At 42.7% G+C, this 24,848-nt stretch overlaps 1 protein-coding gene and 1 non-coding gene across 4 annotated transcripts in view; one reads left to right on the forward strand and one right to left on the reverse strand.

The window, feature by feature from the left end:
* The window catches only part of SHROOM3 (shroom family member 3), a 281,246-nt gene that overhangs the window by 70,065 nt on the left and 186,333 nt on the right, over positions 1 to 24,848 (forward strand). The gene's annotated exons all lie outside the window — the stretch shown is intronic.
* Positions 2,644 to 2,763, reverse strand: LOC119050661 (small nucleolar RNA SNORA3/SNORA45 family). Its single transcript, XR_005082797.2, has one exon. It is a non-coding gene; the product is annotated as a small nucleolar RNA SNORA3/SNORA45 family (small nucleolar RNA).

Consider the following 24,848-nt stretch of genomic DNA (forward strand, 5'->3'; position numbering starts at 1 on the left):
TGTCCAAATGTCCTTCTTATAAGGACACCACTCACTTTACCAGGAATTGAGAGAACTGACTTTCACCATGAAGGCCAGGAGGAGACAAGGAGGGACTTTAGACAGGGTATAGCTTGAGCAACTTTTTGTTTGGGGACCTTGAGTGTGGAGAAGCCTGGAGATAACCAGCTGGGAGACTGGAGGGACAAGCCAGATAGGAAACATGAGGCATCAGAGCAGAGGAGTGTGTGAGAGCCATGGAGGGGCTAGAACCGAAAGGGCATGGCTGCTGAATAGTTAGAGGGGTGTGGAGGAGGGAGGAAGAGGGTGGTTCGGGTGCCTGGGCAGCTGGTACTGCCTTCCCTGCAGGGATACAGGAGGGAGAGAAGACAGGGCTGTAGACAGAGGGTGGTGAAGAAGGATTCAGGCAGTGCTCAGTTAGGAAGCGCTGAACTGGAAGGGCCAGGTGGTGGGCCTCGGTGAGACCTGAAGCCCAGGAAACAGACCTGGCCTGGCAACTCTTGCATATGTTGGTGTTGAGTGAAATCATGGATAATGAGATTTCCCAGCTAGAGTGTATAGAAAAGAAGAACGTAGTTACAAATAGAAGGCTGGATATGAAACCCTGAAAAGCAGGCCAAAAGAAAAAGGCCCAACAAAGGAGACCAAGGAGAATTGGACAAAGAGGGCAGGAATTTGAAAATCTGATATCTTAAAGACAGGGGCCCCCTTTGAACATCATCAATCTGCAGCCACAGGAAGGAAATAAAAGAAAGTGGGAAAGAGGGCCTCTGAGAGGAAGCCTTGGGTACACTTTACACCACGCTGGACAATGGCCTTCCCTGACTCACTGTTGGTCTGTGGTAGGTTATTTTTAAATGCCACTTGTAAAGTCAATGTTTGTACTTTGATAATTGTCCTATCCAATGGCTGGTTCTGAACTCTAACCTGGGAGGGAGGCTACTGTAAGAGCCCAGGAGTGGTATGTGAGAGAGAAGCTGGGTGAGTGAAATACAATAATCCTGTAGCCGCCAGCCTTGATATCCGTGACAGATCAAACAATCCATACGCATTGTGTTCCGCTGCTTGCATCACCTGGTCACAAGTTGTCGGTGGAATTTGTGGAATGGATTGTTCTCGTGGAGTCGCCCCATATCTCTGGACAATGGGAGCACACAGTCTTAGTTTTATATAAGAGCTAAGAAGGAATGTTCCATCCATCTGATCAGAGGCAAGAGCCATGGCTGATGCCTGCCTGCCTTCTCTCTCTTTCTCCTCCTCCCCCTCCTCCCCCCCCTCCTCCTCCTCCTTGTCCTCTCCTCTTTTTAAGGAAGAAAAAAACAGGAACAGAGGGAGGGAAAGAACAGAAAGGTAGATCCATTGTGCAGAAGTCACCAGGAGAATGACATCATGGGTAGGAGGGAAGATAAATATGAAATCTGGGAAATAAGAATACTTACAGGTTTTTACTTCATAGAACATGTTTCTATTTCTTTGAATACTCTTCTAGAAAAAAGGTACTTAAGTATGAGGTACTCACATACGAGGTACTCAAGTAGGGCCACTGTGAGGCCCTACATTACTCCTACAGTGAGATGTCGGCGCTGAGAACGTCCTCTTCTCCAACCGCAACATTTAAGGGTGTTTTGGTTGCATGTAACACAAAGCCCAACTCAAAGTGGGTTAAACAATAAAAGAGACCGATGAACTCATCACTGGGGAGTTCAGGAGCGGTGGTTTCTGTGTCCATCTGATTTATTCACTGGCCAGATGTCTTTACTTTCTACGGTGTCAATTTCACACTAAGGCTGGCTCCCTGTTTCATCTCCAGAGAGAGGAGGCCTGTCCTTAGTGCTGGCTGGATCACCCATGACCAGCCCCTCTGGTCTGGGACATGCCACGTGCTGGACTGGCTGAGGCCCAACTTTCCTGAACCAGCCCCTGCCGCAGCAGAGATGGGCTCACCCCGGAGATGTAGCCACCGGGTGGACAGTGAAGGGAGGGTGGGGCAGAGACTGGGGCATGGACCACAGTGCCGCTGCTGCATCTCCTAACAGGTTCCTTCAAGTTCCTGCACTGAGGACTGAAACCTTAAGAGGGCTTTAAACCTCTCATTCAGAAATCTGAGATAAAATTGAAATAGCAACAGTGAATTAACACTAAAATGTGTTGAGGGAGTAATTTTTTTACTGTTGTAAATGTCAGGTGAGCTGAGATGTCATTTTATTTCTTTATAATTGAATTAACTTATGACCCACCCCCGTCCCCCATTTCTGCTTGATAATAAAAAATTCAAAGATTGAGATTTATCTCAAATCTTTTAAATTTGAGATAAATTTAATTACTTCTGTTTTAAAACCCAGGTTTGGGGGGGGTTTTTTGGTTTTGTTTTTTGTTAATCACTTGTTATTATTATTCAATATACCTTTTTCCGTGTAACTTCAGGCCACCAGGACATAACCCCCAAGCCCCTCTACACACTCGTAATCTTCTCTGCTCTTCTGCTAAAGACTTCGGTCTTCACCACAACAGTCTGCCCTGAGAGCTTTTCCTTCCCAGAGTGCTGGTGTAGCCCTAGAGGCACAGAGGACAGGGTTTGTACACCTGGCTGGTGGGTATGAGGAAAGATGTCTGCCAGCCCTGTCCATCTGGAAGCCAGCAAGGGCACGTTTCTGACTGGGCACTGCTGGATTCCCCGCTGGGGAATCAAGACCAGCAGATTCTCTCTGAAGACTCGAGCACCCCAGGACAAGAGCTGTGTCAGGATGTGACTCTAGTCTCTGGAACCCAGTCTTTCTGGAGTAAATTCTTAGCCCATTTAAGATTTTTCTCCTCTTCCCACTCCCCCCATCCCAACTTTGTTTTTGAACCACCTCTCTAAGGATGATCTCGGTTTTGGTATTCTTATGTACAGTCTTGACATTGAAGGAGTAGGCAACTGTGAGCTCCTCTTGTGAGGAGGCTTCTCCTGAGCTGGCTTCAGCTTTGGGCATCTCTCCTCACTGCCATCCACTGCTGAGGTCCGTGGCTCACCTTGTCCTTTGTCTTCCAGGCTCTTACACCTTCAGGGCAGGGCGTTACCAGTCTGTTGGCTTTCTCGCAGTCAAACCCTCTCCTGGTCTCAGCTCTTCTGTGCTTCTCTGGTGCTGCAGGACACTGAGGTGGAGGTGGTGGGTCTACCTCAGGTGGTCTTTTCAGCTGGACCTGCCCTGTGGCCATTGCCCCTCCCATTGGCAGAGGGCTCCCAGTGAGAATATCTTTTTGTAGGATTTTGAGGTGGGTGGAGATACAATCCTCCTGCCCCAAGGCTCTCAAACCCTAGTGAAGGATCCAATCTCCTTTGCCCCCAGGGTGTGGACTTTCCATTAGCCATCCTAATCAATTGCTTATTCTCTTGCTCTCTTTTGCTTTCCCTCCTTACCAGCAAAGGCTTTTATTTAAATCATTTTTTCTGTTTAACTTGAAGGGCATGGGTAAGCGCCACATAATTTTCATTCTTTTGAATCTCTTGGTTATGGCATAACCCCCTCTAACTTAGTAGTTTTGCTCTAGGCCTGCACATCCACTGCAACCATGTGATTGGGTATATTTTCCTCAGCTTTAGCAACCCAGTAGAACTTTCTCACAAACTGAATAGTATGGCATGCTCAAGCTTTGTTTCCTACTGATTTTGTTCCTGAGATCACATCTGGCACAGTATCTCCTTTGCTGGGGCCCCTGGTCCTATTCTCTTGAGGTGAACTGTGGTATTTGGAAAGCTGATATTCACTGTTTTTCTTCTGAGATTCTCATTTTTAACATTTAAAATGGGGTCTGATCTGAAAAAGCCGTTGCTTCCCAGACAAATGGGAAAGCATTTAGGAGCAAAGGACAGCTGTTTCTGCTGTCAGTGGTGGGCTATTCATATAAGGCACGTATTAACAGAGTGTTAGATGAACATGGGGTAAAGTCTGGCGGAATACGTTTAGTTTGTGGTATTGCGACCTCATGTCCATTTTTTGCCTGTGGGGAGGCTCCTTGGTGAAGAGGCATCTACAAAGTCGAGGTTCTCCTAGAACAAGGCTCAGAGGAGCCACTGTGATGACCAGCTCACAGCCTCTGCTTGACTCTTCATCCCCCCGGGTCTTGGTTCCTTGGATGCTTAACTGAGAGTAAGTGTCACTGCAATGGGTGGGGTTTTCTTAGGGTCAAAACTTGTGTGTAGTTCTGTTATCTTTAGTATATTTAGTTGCCTTTTCACTTTTCTCACTAGACATTGAATCTAACATTCTGAGTGAGGGAGCAGTCACCACCAGATCAAAAAAATTTCTTGGATGAGGAAAAACCTAGAGAAAGATTTTGTCTTCAGGGGGAGGACAGAGACACGAGATCTTTAACTCTCACACCCGTGCAGGCTTCAAACAAACGGAACGTTGAGCAGAGAGGATGGAGTAACAAGTGACACTCAGATGAAAAGCCCTTCTCCCTGTCTGCATGTGCCTCCTGCAGACAAGGGTGGCCACAGGCGGGAGGCTGGTCACTGAACAGCTGGTCCTCAGAGGGACATCCTCCTACCCAGTTTCTCAGGAGTCTCAGATGGAAAAACTGCCAAGGATTATACTTGCCTTCCCACAGTGTGCTGGGTTACATTAACTTATTCTGAAACAGTGACTTCTAATTTTTTTTACATTTTATTTTATTATTTTTTTTATTTTTTAAATTGTTGTTCAAGTACAGTTTTCTCTCTTTTACTCCCATCCCAGCCCACACCCCAGCCCTCCCCACCTCCCTCCCATTTCCACCCCCCTTACTTTTTGTCCATGTGTCCTTTATACTTGTTCCTGTAAACCCTTCCCCCTTTCCCCTGAAATTCCCTCTCCTCCCCCCTCTGGTCTAATTTTTTAGTACTAATTTCATTTCATGGTTTGGAGTCCACAGATGCGGAGGCTGACTGTACACACTGTTCCTTGCCATTTTATCTAAGGGACTTGGGCATCTCTGGGATTTGAGTATCCCCAATTCTTCCCCTGAATTTATATTGGACTCAGGGGCACATTTCCTCACATCACTCTTTTGTAAAATATGTCTAATACTAATTGATGTCTCAGGGTGGTTATTCTGATAAATCGATTGACTTTAGACTACTTGGCACCTGAGAAACATTCCCAACAGGAAGTTATAGTTGTGCGGATGGCAACTAATAGGACTTAAAGCACTGCACTATAATACCCTGACCACCATTTGATTTCCAAACTTCAACTGTAGGAAGTAGAAACCAGATTTGGTAAGACATTTTAAACTAGATATTTTATTAAGCTGACTTAATATTTATAGAAAGCCAGTCCTCAGTAGAAACCAGCTTCTCATTTAATGAATAACCGATCACCATAAAACAAGTGGGGAGAGGCTGGCCAGGAGGCAGGCTGCAAACAATTCCATGTGAGTCACTTGGTTATCGCTTCCCCCCACATTCATCTCCCTCCTTACAGCACAGAGGTTTTGACTGATTGAACTTAGGTTGGGCAAGGATTCCAGACAGGGAAAAGCAAATACATAAGTCAGAGGTCAGGGGAGAAGAATAAACCAGAGGAGGGGAAGAAATGCCGAGCCGATAATTGAAAGATAATAGATGTAGGGGTGGGTTTCAACAGCACAAAAGCAGGGAGCCAGACACCATGAGGTTTTTCAGGCATCTGCTCAAGGCCCAGGGTTACAACCCATCTTAAAAGAAGGTCTATGGAGCATGGGTTTCTAAATATTTGGGCCACCCAGCATGGAATTTTGGGAAATGACACTGTTGAGTAAAGCCATTAACAAATTGCTTTCCTTCCATTTCCTTCACTGGCAGGACCTTCTGTTTATGTCTCCTTAGCAGCAACTGGAAGGAGTAAATTTGCCGACAAGCATCTGTGTGGAGTGGGCAACCTGATGGAATTTTTATCAGGCAAAAATGATCCCAGATGACTAGGTGAAAGATTGCCAGGAATGTCTGGAATCTCATTAACCCTCAGTTGAGCACACAGAAGTTTCATTTAGGGTAGAGTCAAGGTGAGGAACTTATTAAAGTAAGCTGAACTGATTCCTTTGCTTCTATAAATATTTGAGCTTTGTAATAGGCATCCATTCCCAGCTTGCTCTCAAGAGTATTGGAAGCTAGAAATCAGTGATACCATGGGCCAAAGATAGGTTTTGGAGTTAGATTTTTGACTGGACACAGAGCTTCACTATTTACTAGAGATTTATTAGAGATTACGACTTAATCCCTCCATGCCTGGGTAATCTCATCTGTAAAATGGATGTGTAACCATCCACATCCCACAGGTTATACCAGATAATGAAGCAATTAGACTTTGGTCTTAGGAGAACTTCAGAGTTTAAATATTATTTTTCTTTTCTCTTTTATTTCAACTTCCTTCCAATCCTGCTCCAGCAATTTTTTAATTTGAAACAGCTTTTGCTAAATGTATGAACAGTGGAGGAGACCTGCAGGAGGAGAGGGAGTGGGCCCTGTGGTTACCCGGGCAAAGGTGTTCCAAACAGAAAACCCCATCAAGTGTAAAGATCACACAGTAGACGTGTACTTGAACAGCTCAGGGAGTCTCGGGGAAGCCAGGGTGTCTAATGCAGAGTAAACCCAAGAAAGAGTGACAGAAGCAAAGGTCAAGGAGATACAAAGGGGAAATTGTGTGATTGTGTAGGGCCCTGAAGGCCATTAGGAGGACTTGAGCTTTTACTCTAAGTGGGTTGGGAAGCCATTTGATGGTCTTACACTGAGGAGTAATGTGTTTGACTTAGTTTTAGTTTTAAAAGGCTGCTGTACTGAAACATATTACAGGATAGGTATTAAATCACCTGTTGGGCACCTTAAACTGATATATGTTACATGTCAATATCTCAGTAAAGCTGGAAAAAATAAGAAGAACGAAGGAAAGAAAATACATTATGGGGTAGGGATGTGGAGTGAGCACACAGGCAGAAGTGGGAACACCAGTCGGGCCCCCACCAGGAAATCCAGGTAGGAGAGGTGACGCCGTGTCAGAGCCAGTCAGCAGTGTCAGTGCCAGTCAGCAGTGTCAGTGCCAGTCAGCAGTGTCAGTGGTGAGAAGTAGTCAGATCGTGAACATGTTTCGGAGACAGCAATTTAGGCTTTGCTGATGGATTCAATGTGTAATGTGGGAGAGACTTCTTTAAAGTTTTTGGTCTGAGAAATTGGAGTGATTTTGTTCGTCATAAAAGAGAAAGTTCAGTAGAACACCAGAAATTTAATTTTAGTCTTATAAAATTCGAGATGCCAAATAAACATTTAACAGCAAGCAATTGAATATATGAGCCTGAAGTATAAGCTATAGAGAGAAAAGGGAATACAGCTAGATGAATATGTAGGATTGGAAGTCTTTTTTTAAGGTGGGAGAAATAATAGAATTTTTTTAGTGATAAGAATAATCCAATGGAATGGGAAAATGTAGTAATGCCTGAGAGGAGACAATCTGTGGGATAGTGGATTTGAGTAGGTGATTGAGGATGGGATCTTGTGCACAAGTAGGAACATCCTATAGTTGATTCATCCTTAGTAACAGAAAAGATGATAAAGTATTTGTAGCTATAGTGGTCCACCTGGTGGTATGAGTTTGAGGAGTCGTCTTTTGATTATATCTGTTTTCTTGCTGAAAATAGGAAGCAGTCAGAGTGAAAATGGTGATGAAGCACTGAAGGCCTCAAGAGAGTGACAAAGCTATGAAACTGACCAGGGAAATAAAAGAATGAGTGGATTTTGGATTGCCAAGTGAATGAATTTACAATTGCCAGGTAGCATTAATGTCTGATTCGAGGTTGAAGGTCATGGATTTAAAGTGAGACAAGCCACTTTCATCTGTGTAGAGTAGGGGGAGAGCTTGGTTGAACCAAGACTGTGGTTTTGCCAACTGAATATGAGAAAGAGGAAAAGAGCAAAGGAACTTAGGGTTTATGCAAATCGCTGATTGTAATGATAGTCGGTGGACATTAAGATGGGTTAGGCAGAAAGTGTGCACGCAAAAAGGGCGAGAAGCAGTGAAAGAGGTAGAGGACCAATGACTGGTAGGTCTTAATGTTTTATTGGAGTCAGAGTATTAGAACACATGGATTGAAAAGAGAGGAGGGGGAAATGCAAATCACAACCACAACGGGATATCACTTCTTCCCACCAGAATGTCTATAATGAGAGTCAGATAATAACAAGTGTTGAAGATGCTGAGAAATTGGAACCTTCATTCACAGATGATAAAGTTATAATGATACAGTGACTATGGAAAATAAACTGGGAATGTTTCAAAAAGTTAAACATATGACCCAGCAATTCCGCTCCTATGTATGGAACCAAAAGAAATGAAAACACACATCACTTAAAAACTGTACACAAATGTTTATTGCAGCATTATTTATAATACCAAAAAAATGAAAACAACCCAAATGTCCAACTGATGAATGGATAAATGAAAGATATCTACACAATTGAATATTATTTGGCAATAAAAGGGGAGTTTTGATACATGCTACAATTTAGATCAACCTTGAAAACATCATGATAAGTGAAAGAAACCAGTCCCAAAAGGCCATGTATTATATGATCTGAAATATAAAGAATAGACCAATACAGAGAGACAGAAAGTAGATTGACAGTTGCCTAGGACTGGGAGCAATGGGAGGATTGGGAAGGGCAGTGAAGGCTAATATATACGGTTTGGGGTGGGAGATGTGATTAAAATATTTTAATGTTAGTTATGGTAATAGTTGCACAACTCTGTGAATACACTAAAACCATTGAATTGTACACTTTAAAATGATGAAAGTTAAGGTATATAAATTACATCTCAACAAAGCTGTTACTAAAAACAAAACAAATGGTCAGAGAGTGGATTGCTTGAAATTGGGATCATGGAGGCTTTGTATATTGGTAATGCCAGGAACTAGGGTCTGACCGTGGAAGCAAGTATCTGAGACAGCATGGGGGAGGGAGTCAAGAAAGACGGGGGCCCAAATACTGATGGATCATCAGTGAGGTTATGGGCATCAAGTGTGTGGGCAGGAGTAATGGTGAGAGGTCTGACAGTGACCTGGACGTAAAAATCTTCAGGGAATGAGGAGCGATCTGAAGGTTTGCAGGTCACTGCAACAAGGAAGTGTCCCAGCAGGTGGGATTCTGGGAGCAGGGGGTACAAAGCTGGGTGAGATTAGAGAGACTGTTCTGGAATTTGGGTGTTTGTGAAGGACTTAAAATGTCCTTAAGAATTAGGGGCCTGCTATACTTTCCCTTCATTCATTTATTCGTTCATACAACACATACTTATTCATTTTCTGGCACCACTATCTTTTCATTTGGCCATCTCTGTAGATGCAGCCAACTTTGGTAGAGCTGACTTGGGATGGCTGTCATGTCCCAGCTGCTGTGTGATGAGCCTTGTTTAGTGAGCTTCCCCACCAGCAAAGGGCTCTCCTGGTTGGAGTGTAACCTTTTCTTGATTGCTCTTGTCATACTGTCTACCTCTGTTGTTTAGGTCACACTGCACAGTGAATAACTTTATGTTTCTGAAGGGATGGGGTGGTGCCTGCTTTATAGTTGGGTAGGAGGACGTGTGTTGTACTTTGGCATTGGACAGATCTGGGTTTTGTATAATTTTGTGACTTTGAGCAACTTAATTGAATGTGAGTCTTGTTGTTGACAAAATACCTACCTCATAAGTGTTGGTGAGAATTACATGACATGGATATCAAGCTTTTAACAGATAGTAGGCATACCAGATATGTTCTTTTCTCTCTATTTTTTATTCCTTTGCTTTTATGCTAAGATTGCTTTTACTGTTTTATTTCCAGCTTTCAGCAGGTCAGCATCTGTCTTCTTGGAAGCCTTCCTCTAGGGATGGTTGAAATGATCAAGCTGAGTCCAGGCTGCCATAGAATCACTGAATAGTTTACTTTAGGGTGCCATGTTAGCCTTTTCAAAGTGTTGTATGTCATTTTTCTAATTTGACCTTTAAAATAACCTGTAAGGCATATAAAAGAGGTATTAGTATTCCTAATATACAGAGGAGAATAAGGTACTGAGAGTAATTAACGTTTACTGAATATCTACTAAATGGCATTTTTCTAAACACTGGGCAGGTATTAACCTAATCCTCACAATAATCTTCACAGTTATTATCCTTATCTCGAAGTAAGGGAATTGGGCATAGAGAGGTCAAATAACTTGTTGAAGGTCACGTATCTTCTAAGCGTGGGGGCAGGATTTGAATCCAGGCAGTTTCATTCCAAAGCCTAACTACCTTATGATTCTGATGGAATGAAAGGAAACAAATCGTTGTTCAGAACTCCTGAGTGAAGAAATCCTTTTGGCCGTTGCTGCTCCGGTAGATTGCTGGCCTGCGGAATATTGTGCAGCTGAAACTGTTGGTAGTTCACACTGGACTAACAGAACACTGTTTTATCTCTCACTGGAGGGGAGCCTGGTTTGTTCACCTGATTTCCCTCTAGCTCAGCCACCACTGCGATTCTGTTGCAAAGACAAAAAAAAAAGGCAGGCCCTCTAAAACAATAGCAGTGAGAACAGCCACCCTTGTCACATTACAGTTCTGCTTGTTGCAAGCCAGAGCTGTCTCATATCATAAATCTAAAACCTAGGGAAAACTTTGGAGAATGTTAGGAAAAAAACACAATTGACCCTTGAACAGTGTGGGCATTAAGGATGCTGACCCCTGCACAGTGGAAAATCTACATATAATATTTGACTTCCCCAAAACTTAAGTTGTCCCCCAGTACCCACAGGTGATTGGTTCAGGACCCCTGAGGATACCAAAATCTGCAGATTCTCAGATCCTCTATATAAAATGGCATAGATTGAATGGCATTCATTCTGGCCTTTTGCATCCTCGTACTCCCAAATGCGGATCAAAACCAGCACAGGTATTTATAGAAAAAATTTGTATATAAGCAAATCTGCACAGTTCAAACCCATGTTTGAACTACAGGGTCACCTATAGTTCATGAGGTTCAAATAAATTTCATAATGATTCTCTGGCTCAAGTGGACTTTTCCTTAGGAAGCAGAAGAATATCTGGCCTAAGGTTGAACCATTGGATGCTCAGGAAACTCATCTTAGAACAACAGAACTACAGTGTCTTTGCCAAGTGCAAGAAATCTGACAGCTAAGGCATTTTGCTAAGGAGTGGATGAGCAAGCATTCAAAACATCTAGAGGTTTATCACTTTCCTCCTTGCAGCCATTGGCTTCAGTGTTTGATCACTAGAATTATACCAAGACCTGGAGTAGGGAAAATAAAAGAAGCTGAAACCAAATCCTCATCATTTTAGTATATCAGAAAACTTGATATAAATTTGTTAAAGATTGGAAATTGTTATCTAGAAGAAGATGAGTTATGTATGTTTTATGTGTGTGTGCATGTATGTACATTTAACTATTGTCCTATGATCCTCTTCCTATTGGTTAGTAATATTAAGTAGACTTATTCTGTATATTTATACAATACATATGTAATTTGTAGATGTTATTTATTTTCCAAAGATCTAAGCTCTCCACTGAAGTGTTCTTGAGAACAAGTCTCTTTCTCTTATTTGTAAAGTGGTTTATATATTCATTCTCTATACATGTACACATTTTGATTGATCTCTCTATATATGTATATTATACATACTACACTGTTTTTCCACAAATAAATATGGTAGAACCAGTCTAATGAATGAAAACATGTGACTTAGTCATAAATGAATGGCGCAAATAAAAGGGTCTTTCTTAGTAACATGGAATAAAACCATACGAAAATGCTTAAAATTGTTTGGGGAACAGAGAAAATATAAATAAATGCCTTTAAATTTTAAAGAACGTGCTCACCTGAGTTTTGATCTGAATGGAGCAGGAAGAGGGACTCGAGGCCGACCTGTGGCCTCTGCACTGGCACAGCCTGCCCCCTCTTTGAAGTTCAGCAGCTGGACCCCTTCACTGGGTCCAGCACATGTTGGCCCAGGCATATGACCCACACCCCAGGACCTGGAGAGGTTTGCCCTTGCCACAGCCTAGGGGCGCCCAGGGCTCCTCCAGGCACTGGAGACTCTAAGAAACTGGTCTGAGTTAGAGCTACCTCACAAGCCTCTTTCTAAGACATGAGTGCCCAGTGATGGGCTTAGAGAGTTCAAATACCAGAAGGACAAAGGACTCAGCTTGGAGGACAGTGGGGTCTCTTGTCTGTCTAGCGGGTTTGCTGGGCTTTCTCCTCTCAGTGTCCTGAAATGGGGGAAAGGCAGGAGGCCTCTATGATGGTGGTGATTCTACTGCGTGCAAGGAGGGGTGGAAGACTGAATGTGTATAACCCCTTTCCTGCATCTCTATAAATGATGATGATGATACACGAGGATGATATTTGTTGGTTCCTTACACTGTGCAGGTATTGTGCTAAGCTTTCCATTCATTATCATAATTTCCTTTCATTCATTCAATAATCCCCAGGAGCAGGTGCTGTTATTATCGCCATCCTGGTTTTTTAGGAAAGTAAACTGAGGTTAGAGAAAAGGAATAACTTGCCGAAGTCACACAGCCAGTAAAGGGTTACGGTAGATAATATAGTGACTCTCTCCAAAGATGTCTACATCCTAATCCCCGGAACCCGTGAATGTACATATATTACATGGCAAAGGGGAATTAAGGTTTCAGATGAAAGTAAGCTTACTAATTGTCTGACCTTGAGTTTGGGGAGACTCTCCTGGATTATCTGATGGGTGCAAGTAAGCACAGGTCCTCATAAATGAAAGAAGGAGGCAGGAGAGTCAGAGAGTCAGAATGACACAGTGTGAGCGAGACTTCACTGGCCACTGCTGGCTTTGAATATGGGAGAGGCTCATGAACCAAGAAATGCTGGCAACCTCTAGAAGCTAGAAAAGGAAAAAAAAAATTCTTCCCTAGAGTCTCCAGAAAGAACACAGCCCTGATAACACCTTGGTGTCAGCCCCATGAGACCCGTTTTGGATTTCTTACCTCGAAAACTGCTAGATAATAATTTGTGTTTCTTTAAGCCACTACATTTGCAATAATTTGTTACAGTAACAATAGGAAACTAATATGGTGATAAAGCTGGGGTCCCAAGTTTGCCTCTGGAGCCAAAGCCCTTAGCCCTAGCCCTACAGTACAGAGCTGCTGTGAGCCCTAGGAACAGAGTAACATTGACCTTGGAAGCAGAGAACAGGCCACTCTGCTTAGCAGCTCCACCAGAAAGGGTCTGGGCCTAAACAACCTAGGGAAACACCAAACAGACTACCGACACCCCAGGAATGGCAGACCTTCTTTCCCCATCAAATATAGGAGTGGTATAGGGGCAGGGTGAGCTAGTTCCCCAGACACTGAGCCCTGGGAACCAGGATGTTTCCTCATTTACCACATTTATTCTCCAATGTTGAACATGTGCTCTGAGTCAGGCACTATGTCTGGTGCAGAGGATACCAAGGCGAGTAAGTTTTGTCTGGTCCTTCAGGGAACAGTCTAGTGAAGACACAGTCATATAAACCTTTCAGTGGGGTAGCGGGAAGTAGACCTAGTATGTGGGAAAGCATAGCACAGGCACGTGACCAGTCTCAGGGGTTCAGGGGCAGCTCGCTAGGGAAGGTAATCATTGAACTGAATCTTAGAAGATGAGTTAGAGGGTTGTGTGAGTGCTGAGGGTAGGAGGGAAGGCAGTGGAAAGTACTGGAGGCATATGAAAATATGGCTTACCCCAAATCTGCACACAGATTCAATATGGCTAAAGGGGAGAGAGTGGGCAACAATGGGACAGGAGAGGCAGGCAGGGGCAGGAAAGTGAGGCATTTAGATGTGAAGCTCAGAAAGTTGGACGATCCTATGAGAAATGTAGAGCCATGGAAGGGATTTACATCTGCAGATGCTACACCCAGACTTGCTGCAGGTGGGCCTCTCCAGCGGCCAGTGGAGGACCAACAGTGGGACCAGTGGTGGGGCGAGGACTAGGAGACCATCAGAAAGAGCAGCCAGGAAGTTGCTGTGACACCTCAAGATATCCTCCTTGTTTCCCCAACAGGCAGCTGCAAATACTACAAAAATAGCCTCACTGGTATTGACCCAGAATCTCTGTACTTAAATGAAGCTAAGGAAGTGTAAGTAATAAGACTCTTTAAAAGCCTGGAATTCTTAGTATTTTCCAGGGTTAGCTTCCCATCCTAGCCCTAATCCACATAATAGCGCCTCCCCTGGGCCTGGCCAGAACTCATTCCCCTCTGTTCCCTTGGGGAACCCTCCTGCGTAGGGTTCTGGTCCCAGGTTCACCCCTCAGTTTCAAACAGAGTGAACTCTCATGTTGCTTTTTCAATCCTGGACCTGAAATGAAGTTTACCCATGGATTCAAACCTCAGAATTTCTCTGCCGAGGCCCCAGTCTTTGGTAGTCAGCACATACTTTCTTCTTCCTGCACGTAGTTCCCCGACTCTTTTGCTTTGCTTTTTGTTCTGGTATCCGTTCGTTGCAGCCATCCTTGCTTTTATTAGCTGTAGCTTCTCCAGAAGAGGCCCTCTTTCTTTTGCCTATACTTCTGTATTCTTTTTTGTGATTACTAAACTTTTACCAATGTTGTTTATCCACTTGTTCATAATAATCTTTCAGCCCATCCCAGTGTGATATTCCAATTCACAAAGCTTACTCTGCATCAAAATTATTCACTACATGTGTAAGAAGTAGGGACTTTCAGGTCCACATATACAGGGTCCGGCAGAAGTAATGCCTGTTTGAGTGTGGTCAGTAGGGTCATAATATGGGTGTAATAATATATTGTTTTAATTTGAACATTTCACTTAAAGTCTCATATGTTGTCCTTGAGTGTGATGTTGTTATGGAGTTACATGCTTATGATTTTGTAATTAAAAAAGGGGGCATTATTTGTGCCTGACCCTGTATTTGGGCATATCTTTGGGCCACAAGACAAAGGGAGGAAAAAAAGACTGGAGCATGCATCAGAGACCCAGGCTTGTTCCTGGGCTTATCTTTGCCAAAACCGCCCATCACTGCTAGCCGGGATCTTTATTTAGAGATCTGAGAAGCATGGGCAACTTGTTTCTGCATAACTCGTTTATTTTATGTTTTCTGTCACTGGCAAGATGATGCTTGTATCAGTCAGAAGAGACTCTATCAAGCTGCAGTAATAAACACCCCACCCCCAAATTTCAGTGGCTTAAACCATAGGTTTGCTTCTTGCTCAGTCTACATCCACACAGTGTGTTTGAAGGGTGGCAGTCATTTTAGTTACTCAGGGACCCTGGCTGACAGCAGTTACCCCCTCGAACACTGGTAGTCACCGTGGCAAAAGGGAAAGGAAGCTCTGCAGGGCCTCTCCTTGAAGGCGACACAGGTTTCTTCTCAAAACACAGTGATCAGAAATAATTACACAGCTCCATTCAACTGCAAAGGTCCTAGCTGAGGTCTTAGAGAAAGAGGAGTATTTCTCCTACAGCCAAGGTGGGAAGCCAGGAATACTTAAGAACAGTGTTAAGGACCACTGCTGTGTTCATTGGGCATTTAGGACCTGTCACTGTTAAGCCAAACACAAAACAATTTGGAAAGTCTGCTCTCACTTTCTTAGACTTTTTACTAGCCACCAGTGGTCTTACATCTTCTCCAGTAATAGATTTCAACACTAACCCAATGCTCCAGGACGATTTTCTGTTTTGATATTTTGCCCCTTTGACTTTTCTAACTAAGCATATTTTCTTTTGGCTTTTGCCACCAAGAAGCTGAGATCCAAAACCGCTCTCCACTCCACTCCAGATAGTTCTTATCATCTGCAAACAACTGCACTAGAAAAAGTCAGCCTAACAGAATCAATTTTAATACAAGAACCAATGTAAGATTTTAGATAACATAGAATTGGGAAAAAAATGACTATGAAAATAAGTTCATTCAACCTTACTTTTATAACAAATGCAAGTGACAATTGCGACCATGTGCTAATCCTCAGAATGAAGAATCAATTATGTTGGCTTTTTTGGTCTTAATTTTCTTGCACAATTTTAACATAGTTTAGTATTTTATTGTTTTCTATCCTGCTTCTTTTTAAAGCTATCCCAAGCACCTGTACAATTGATTTGCATTTTGTTTTATATCCTGCCTCTTTTGAAAGATAGCTAAGTTAACTTTGCACCTGATTTGCATCAGGTTTGCTTGTTGCGTTGGTTATTTGCAACCCGACATCCAAGCGAACTGACAAAGACTTCGGTGCAGGGGCTGTTTGAGTGAAGCCTCACTTACTTCTGGTCTCTTCCCTAGAGAGCAGTTTTGAATTATGTAGACTACGCCTCCCTATGAAGCCTTGTTACTGTGGAAACCTGGGTAATGAACACCCAGGCCATAAAAATCCCCATGTACGGAAAGCATTTCTTGCAGTTAATCTTATCCTCATTTTTTATTTTATTACTTTTTTCTTTTGTTCAGATTTCTCCAACTCTTCCTTTATTCTTTTTTAAATTTTATTTATTTATTTGTTTGTTTATTTGTTTATTTATTTATTTATTATCTTTAGAGAGGAAGCGAAGGAGAGAGGGAGAGAACTATCAATGTATGGTTGCCTCTCATGCGTCCCCTGCTGGGAACTGGCCTGCAACCCAGGCATGTGCCCTGACTGGGAATCAAACCACGATCCTCTGGTTTGCAGGCCCACGCTCAATCCACTGAGCTACACTAGCCAGGGCTCTTCCTTTATTCTTGTGTATTTACAAGGATCCGCCTCAAATCTTTTGTAAAATGAAACAGGATATATACATATATGTATGTATATATGTATACACACATATACACACATATTTATATAGAGAGATATATGTGTATATCTATAATGTATCTGTATAGATACATATGTATAATGTATATTTCTAGATATATAGGTATATGTATATATCTATAATGCTACTTTCTGGTGTGTCCAGAAAGTATTCAGCCACGCGCTATGAAAAAAAGACATTTATTGAATAAGATACAAGATACAAGAAACACTGTACACAGGATAATCATGCCTTAGTCCCCTTCAAAGTCAGGCACCTTGGGACCTCACACAGTTCTGCCAATCATCATTAGCTGTGCTGTTGTATTTTCCTGAATCTCATCGACAGTCTGAAATCTCTTCTCTTTCAATCGTGATTTTAGTTTTGGGATAAAGCCAGAAGTTGCAAAGCACCAAATCTGGGATATAGGGAGGCTGAGTCACCTGGGTGATTTGATATTTCACCAAAAATCTCTGTATGAGATATGATGCATGAGTGGGCATATTGTCATGATGAAGCTGCCAGTCACCAGTAAGCCATAGCTGTGGCAGTTTTTGGCCATTTTCATCATATTGCATCTCTCATCCAGTGAATAACACTGAAGTGGTACTCATTATTAATTGTTTTACCTGGAGTAGTATACCCATGATGCACAACACCTTCTCAATCAAAAAACACATTAATGCAGGCTTGATCTTGCTGTGACTTTGCTGCACCATCTTTGAAGAGTTTGTGCCACACTTGTATTTGTGCTGCACTCATTGCTTTGTGCATCATCCAAATAGTTTCCACAGAGGAACGTTCAAGCTTAATGCAAAATTTGATGCAAATTCATTGCTCTGCTTGCTCAGTCATTTTATATGTTATGGTCACACAGTGCACATACTTTCTCAATGGTGTCTACCACCCCCACTGACTAGTACAGAGAAGTCTTCATTGTTCACACATGTGCATTCCAGTCCACTGTTTTTTGGCTGCCAGGTTACATCAATGTCATGCAAACTGTTCTTATTGTATTAACAATGGCAGGACTTTTCCTGGACAGATTGTGTGTGTGTATACACATATACATATATATGCATACACATATACACATACACATATACACACATAAAATGGAAATGAATAACTTTTTAATTACCCTGAACTTGTTTTTTTCTTTTACTCTATCATCTTGGGGAAGCTGGGGCCTGTGAATGTTCCTTCTGGCAGTGAGGAAGTTGAGAGGCCGAGGTGGCTGCAATGAAGCTTGACTTTTATCTGACATGTGAGATTGGTTCCTTCTGCCCAGTGTGCAGTAAACCCAGAGCCAGGTGCACGCCTCTGTTTTCTGGGGCTGCAGCTTATTTGGACGGTCCATGGAGTGTCACCGGGTAACTTCCTGCCCTGGGACCACTCTCTGAAATAAAAGCCTCCCCCCACCAGAGAGACTATCTCCTATTTCACTTATAAATCAAGTTAACTCCTGTTTTGACTTTAAGAAAATGACCTCTTGTCTCTTTCCAATACATTTTTTCCCTTGGTCTCTGCGGTAGCTAACACATGTACTCTTGTGATGGAAGCAGTCAGAAAAGTTTAAATTTATTCAATAAAACCTCTAAACCCCACAATTCATAAAACACACCTTTATGGAGCCTGTGCTATGTGTAAGGAAACTTCCGTGTATTAATTCATATAATCCTCACTCCAGCTCTTTGTGGTCAGCCCTCTTGTTCCCGGATTTAGGTGAAAGAAATAGGTGTTCACAGAGGATGTGTATTTCACGCAGGACCACCCGGTACTGGCAGCGAGGCTCTGACCCACGCCGGTCTGACTCCAGAGCGCCCGGGCTTCACGCCTCTGCGCCCGTGCTTTCCATCCGGGCTGTGAATCTTGGAAATAAATTAATATATGTCCTATTTAGAAAATAATGAAATAAATTGGTTATATCATTTTAATAGTCACTGTCATATATGTATTCCAGTTTTTAAAAAAACTAAGGAATTTTCCCTGTTGGTTACTTTAAGTGTGAGAAACACGCATGTCCATCTCTAAGGCACTGACTCATCACAATGCACAGCAAACAATATTACCTGTACTTGAAAAATAAAAACCTCATCAGGGGCCCTGCAGATAAGGGCCAAATCAGGATTAGAGCACAAGGTTCCTGACTCAGCCCGGTGCTCTTTCATCTACTAATACACATCATTTTCTGACTTAAAAAAGAAATGTTCAGCCTTGGCTGGAGTGGCTCAGTGGTTGAGTGCTGGCCTGTGAATCAAAGGGTCACTGGTTCGATTCCCAGTCTAGGGCACATGCCTGGGTTGCAAGCCAGGCCCCCAGCAGGGGACGCATGAGAGGCAACCACACATTCTCTTTCTCCCTCCCTTCCCCACTCTAAAAAATTAAATAAGTAAAATCTTTAAAAAAAACACTTGCATTTATTTAAAAAATAAATTTTCAACAGTGGACACCCACTTAGATGAGAACTGGGAGGTGCAGAATGGGGACATTTCTTCCATATCGTCATGTCACTCTGTGCAGCTCATGAGAAAGGTTCGCTTAAAGTCCAGCAGTTAGTCCTGGGCTTCAGAAACGCTTATTAATTTCACAGGACCTGAGAGCGAGATATAGTTTCTGGAAGGGACTTTTATTTATTCTACTCTCTTTTGTTGTCCCCACTTTACATACAATTTAAAATAAGAATGCCCAGGTTGTGAGTAATGATAAGCCCTGGTGGATAAAAAATAAAAAGCAACACACTAAAACTTTGAGCGATTCTTAATACATGTCTTTATCTACTTTTCATCGTTCATATTTTGCTTCTTGTTTTAATATGGATTTTGCACTTAGGGAGGACACATTTCTCCTCAAATCACTGACTGTGCAAAGCAGCACGCAATCACACAGTATGCGGCACTGACTGTGGCTATTGAATTGCCCCTTCCTGTCCACACTCCTACCTTGTTATCACCCAGGAATGAAAGTAGTCAGGAGAGGGGGGAAAATCATCCATGAGTTTACATGTTAGAATGCAAGTAAAATTCAGTGTGGTGGACTTCCGAGGAATGAGTTCCATTTTACTCAAAACTCCAGTTAGGCCTGGCCAGTATGGCTCAGTTGGTTGGAGCAACATCCCATAAACTGAAAGGTCACAGGCTCAATTCCTGGTCAGGGTATGTGTGTGCCTGGGTTACATGTTTGGTCCCCAGTCAGGGGTGTAAGGGAGGCAACTGATGTTTCTCTTGAATCGATGTGTCTTCCCCCACCCCATCTCTCCCTCTCTTCCTGTCTCAAGAAAAAAAGAAAAAAGCCTCCAGATAGAAACGCACATCAATGGAAGTCACCGCTCAGTCCGTGTTAGGTGGCACGGTCCTTCCCCTGACTCGGGGGCAGTGCAGGCCAACTCTTCTGCTTGTGTGTAAGCTGGGAACTCTGTGGAACTGAGGGTGCATGGAATACCTTCAGGATTCTTAAAAAGTCTTGGGTGTCATGTTCCTTGGGCACTAAAAGGATTAGGCAGACAAGTGAAGAAGTGTTAATTTGGAAACAGAGTTCCAGGGATGCTCTGAGGCAGCAGAGTGGAGAGTGTGGGTTCTGAAGTCAGAGTCTTGAATTCCAGACCCAGGTCTGTTTGACTAATTTGCAACCTTGAGCAAGTCACTGGCCTCCTCTGAGCCTTGGGATTTGCATTCATATAGAAAGCAGATTATAATACTTTATAGCACCTTTGTGACTTTTAGGGTCAAAGATGCAGTGAAGTTACTGGGGCACAGAAGCCACTCAACAACTGGTAGCAAGCATGATGAGGAGGTGAGGGAGAAAGGCAAATGACAATCCGAGGAAACATCAGGTACAAGGGGCTGAGACCAGAGAACACCTGGCATACAGGGAGCCCTTGGGTTCTACTCTGGGTAGGAGGAGGGTCATGCAGAGGGTGTGCCTGATCTGATCAAAGTTGTGACATGGTCACTAGGCTGCTGCCAGTGATGTGCTTATGATCATGGCAATGCTGCAGCTGATGGCATAAGATGAAGAACAGGACTGGGGAGACAGAAAGCCAAGGCATTTGGGTTTGGAGGGCACAGACCCTGGAGAAGCAGAACATGGGACCAGTCCCCAGATGGTAGCTTCACTCCTCTAGATTCACTCCTCTAGAAGGATTAAGAAAGAAGAAATGAGGGTGGGCCTGGCTTCCTGCCGCTCTGCGCGCCACATCCAGCTGCTAACACGAACGTGTGTGTACATGGGCCTACACCCCCCTATGCTCCTGTACTTATTTTGAATTTATTTCTATTATTGCATATATCACCCAGTGCTGTATTTATTTCTTTAAAGTCAGCGTCCCCAGATTCATTCAACAGGTGTTTACTAATCTATTATGTGCAGATACTATGTTAAGTGCTAAATTTACAGCAGTGTAAATGACTATAAATGATTCAAAAACTAACCCCTCACATGCTCACGAAAACAAAAATCAACATACTCCTATAGGTGTGGATACATTTAGGATCTGAGCAAGGCAAAAAGCATGCCAATTTTCCAGGTGTCTACTCACCTAGTTTGTTGTCCTAGGGATTTCCCACCCAGCTGTACCTGGTATATTATCTGAAGTCATTTAACCTGTTGACAATCACATTCTTGGAATAAGTAAATTCTATACAGGTGAAATTGGACAAACAATGCCAGTGACCTCTTTAGCTGCTGAAGTACTGGTCCCAAGGTTTAAAATAATAAGCTGCATTTTTCACTGAGTCTTGTTGACAGACAGTATCAGCAGGACTTGGGGTTAGAAGAAGTATAATCCTCTTTGATGAATAGTTTGAAAGAATGATTGTTAAAACTTTTGTAAATATTTTTAAAGTCATACTAATGATTTTAGATAGATTGTGTGAATAATTGACATCCACTAAAGATGTAAGTATTTAGCCAGCCTTGGTATATTGAAATTGATTTTGTTACCAGTGCACCAGCAAAAGCACCTTAACATCTCAATTTATCATCGGTGACAATAAATGGAGACAACGACAAGGTTCAGTTTTCTTTTATTACCTGAGTGGCCAACAAAGAATTACCCGCTGACACTGATTCTGTCAAATAGAAAGGCAGTGGCAGGGCCAGCGGCAGCAAGCGGGTGGAGGGGACCGTGGGGTCCTAAGAACCCGCAAACTGACACACGGGCTTTAATCTGGTGAGCCAAACTGAGTGAGACCAGGGGTCCACATTTCAGGACCAACTGGCTCAACTCAAGAGCTCCTGGGACTCTCCCTTTTGAAGTACAGCCCCTGGGTGAATCCTAGCACAGAGCAAGCTTCCCAAGGCTCCTGTGATTCTCTAAAAATTATTTATATGGATAAATTTCAGCACCTGACAAACAGAAAGAATGTAGTCTTACTTTTATCAGTGTGAGGTGTCTCACCTGCCTCAGTGAATATGCATGTTTTTAATACAAAGATATGGAGTATATTAAAAGTTTACTAGAATGTCAACTCCAGAAAAGGAGAGAGTACAGTTTCCCTCATTGCCATTTCCCCAGTTCTAGAACAATGCCTGACGCATGGTAGACGCTCAGAACTATCTGTGGATGAAGGAATGAGCGGGTTCACTAGGCTTCTGACCTCAGTGGGTTTAAAATCTAGAAGTGAGGATAGAGCATGATCAGAAATATCCACAACAGGCACTAGACTTGTCGGGATGGTTACTCTGTAAGTTACATAACTGTCTAATCACTATGTTATACAGCTAGAACTAATATACCGTATGTCAATTGAAAAAATAAAAAATTTAATTTAGCTTTTAAAATACCCATGACAAAGGTAGTGATTGTAGTTTGTCTCAAGACAGGTGGAAATCATTTAGAAGAGAAAGAGAAACAGTCTCTGCTGATAAAGTTTCATGATGAAGGATGGATATTTAGGGGGGAAAGGAGAAAGAGGAAAAAAACCCCTGAAATATAGGATAGAGGCTTATGCAAAAGATCAGTATTAGAGAAAAGATCTAAAATTTGCCTCAGGTAATAATTAAAACCTGAAGACAGAATGAACCACTGAGAGAGTATGGAGAGATTTGGGAATCAAAATATATGAGGTCTGTCCAGAAGGTATCCAGCCAGGTAATATGAAAAATAGACACACTTATAGAAGAAGATACAAGATACAAGAAACACTGTACACAGGACAATGACTCTGCAGTCCCCTTCAAAGTAGCACCTTGAGATGTCTCACAGTTCTCCCAATCTCCATCAGCCGCCCTGTTGTATTTTCCTGAATTCCATCAATGGTCTGAAATCTTTCCCTTTCAAAGGTGATTTTAGTTTTGGGAAAAGCCAGAAGTTTCAGAGTGCCAAATCTGGCCTGTGGGGGAGTTGAGTCACCTGGGTGATTTGATGTTTCACCAAAAAGTTCTGTACGAGATGTGATGCATGTGTGCATGCCATGATGAAGCTGCCAGTCAGCAGTTGCCCGTAGCTGTGGCCTTCTGAATCATCTGAATAGTTTCTGTAGAGGAATGTTCAAACTTAATGCAAAATTTGATGCAGATTTGTTGCTCTACTCCCTCAGTCATTTTGAGTGTGATGACCACACAGTACATATGCTCGCTCAACAGTGTCTACCTCCCCCACTGACTAGTACAGTGAAGGTGTCATTGTTCACACATGCACATTCCAGTCCACTTGCCTTGACTGCCAGGTCATGTCAATGCTATTCTCATTATATTAACAATGGCTGGACTTTTTCCAGACAGACCTCATGTAGTAGGTACCCAATGTTTGATAAGCAAATAGCATTTCAAAAATCACCCCAGCCCCAAATTTTTTAAATTTTATAAATAATTATATTGATGACACTTTAAAATAAGTATTTTAAACATAAAAAGTTTTGTGCAAAGTGAAGAGATTATGAGAAACTCTGTAAATACAAAGGATTATACAGATGGTTTATGAGAACAGTGAACAATAAAATCCTTTACAACATCTTCCTTACAATGTTTGCTTTCACATCACATCAGTCATGAGAAGGACATAATATAGATACACAAATGAGCTTTCCTGGCTTCCTTTTTATGTAAAAAGTTTATTATTTTCTAGGTCTTACTTTATTCTCCTTTTATAGAAAATGTTGGCAAATGATACAGACGGGATTCAATTCCACACACTGGACTTGAGCAGGACCTGCTCTGTGGTGTTCCTCCTTGTACCTCCACCTTTTAGCTCCATTATTGGCACGGAGTAGATGTTCAATAAATATTGGTTGAATGAATAAACCAGTATTTTCTGAGAAGGCCATTTGTGCAAAGCTCTGGGGAGGCATTCTGGAATAAGTAAACAGGAGTCATGGCTTCTATCTTCAAAGAATTCACAGCCCAAGCTGGGGCTGGGGTGGGACTGTGGGCAGGGAGCAGGCATAAGTAGCTCTCCTGAAAGACAGGGCACAGGCCTGCTGGTGTGGCTCAGTTGTTGGAAGCGTTGCCCTGTAACTGAAAGGCCAGGCTGCAGGTCCGATTCCCGGCCAGGGCACATACTCAGGTTGCAGGTTTGATCCCCACTCCCAGCGCATACCAGAGGCACCCAGTCCATGTTTCCCTCTCACCTCGATGTTTCTCTCTCTCCCTTCTTTTCTCTCAAAAAGCTATGAAAAGATGTTCTTGGGTGAGGATTAAAAAAAAAAAGAGAGTGTGATAGCCACAGGCAGTGTGTTAAAGTAGTATGACAATAATAAATTATTTAGATGTCATTTCCCAATTTATGTATTATTTTATTCATTAGATTCTCTGAAAATGTGGAAAAGGGGAGTTGCTTCTTAAAGGCCAGATTGGGTGAGGGGGTGGGGCGGCTATTAATGAGAGGCCTGGAAAGGCTTAGAGAACAGGGATTTGAATTTGGCCTCAAAGAATGAATAGTAATTAGATTGAATACTATGATATGCCAGGCACTGTTTAAACATTTTACTTGCACGAACTCACGTAGTCCTCCCAACAATCTCTGTAGTAAATACTATCATCTTACAGAAGAGTTCACTGAGGCACAATAAAGTTCAAAACCACCCAGCTAGTAAGCAACAGAGCCATGTAGTCTGGTTCCAGTTTTCATAGGTGGCTTAAGGGTGTTGCAGGTGG

Source organism: Artibeus jamaicensis, unplaced genomic scaffold, assembly GCF_021234435.1.
Source record: "Artibeus jamaicensis isolate MK-2021 breed Jamaican fruit bat unplaced genomic scaffold, CSHL_Jam_final scaffold_1031, whole genome shotgun sequence".
Lineage (NCBI taxonomy): Eukaryota > Metazoa > Chordata > Mammalia > Chiroptera > Phyllostomidae > Artibeus > Artibeus jamaicensis.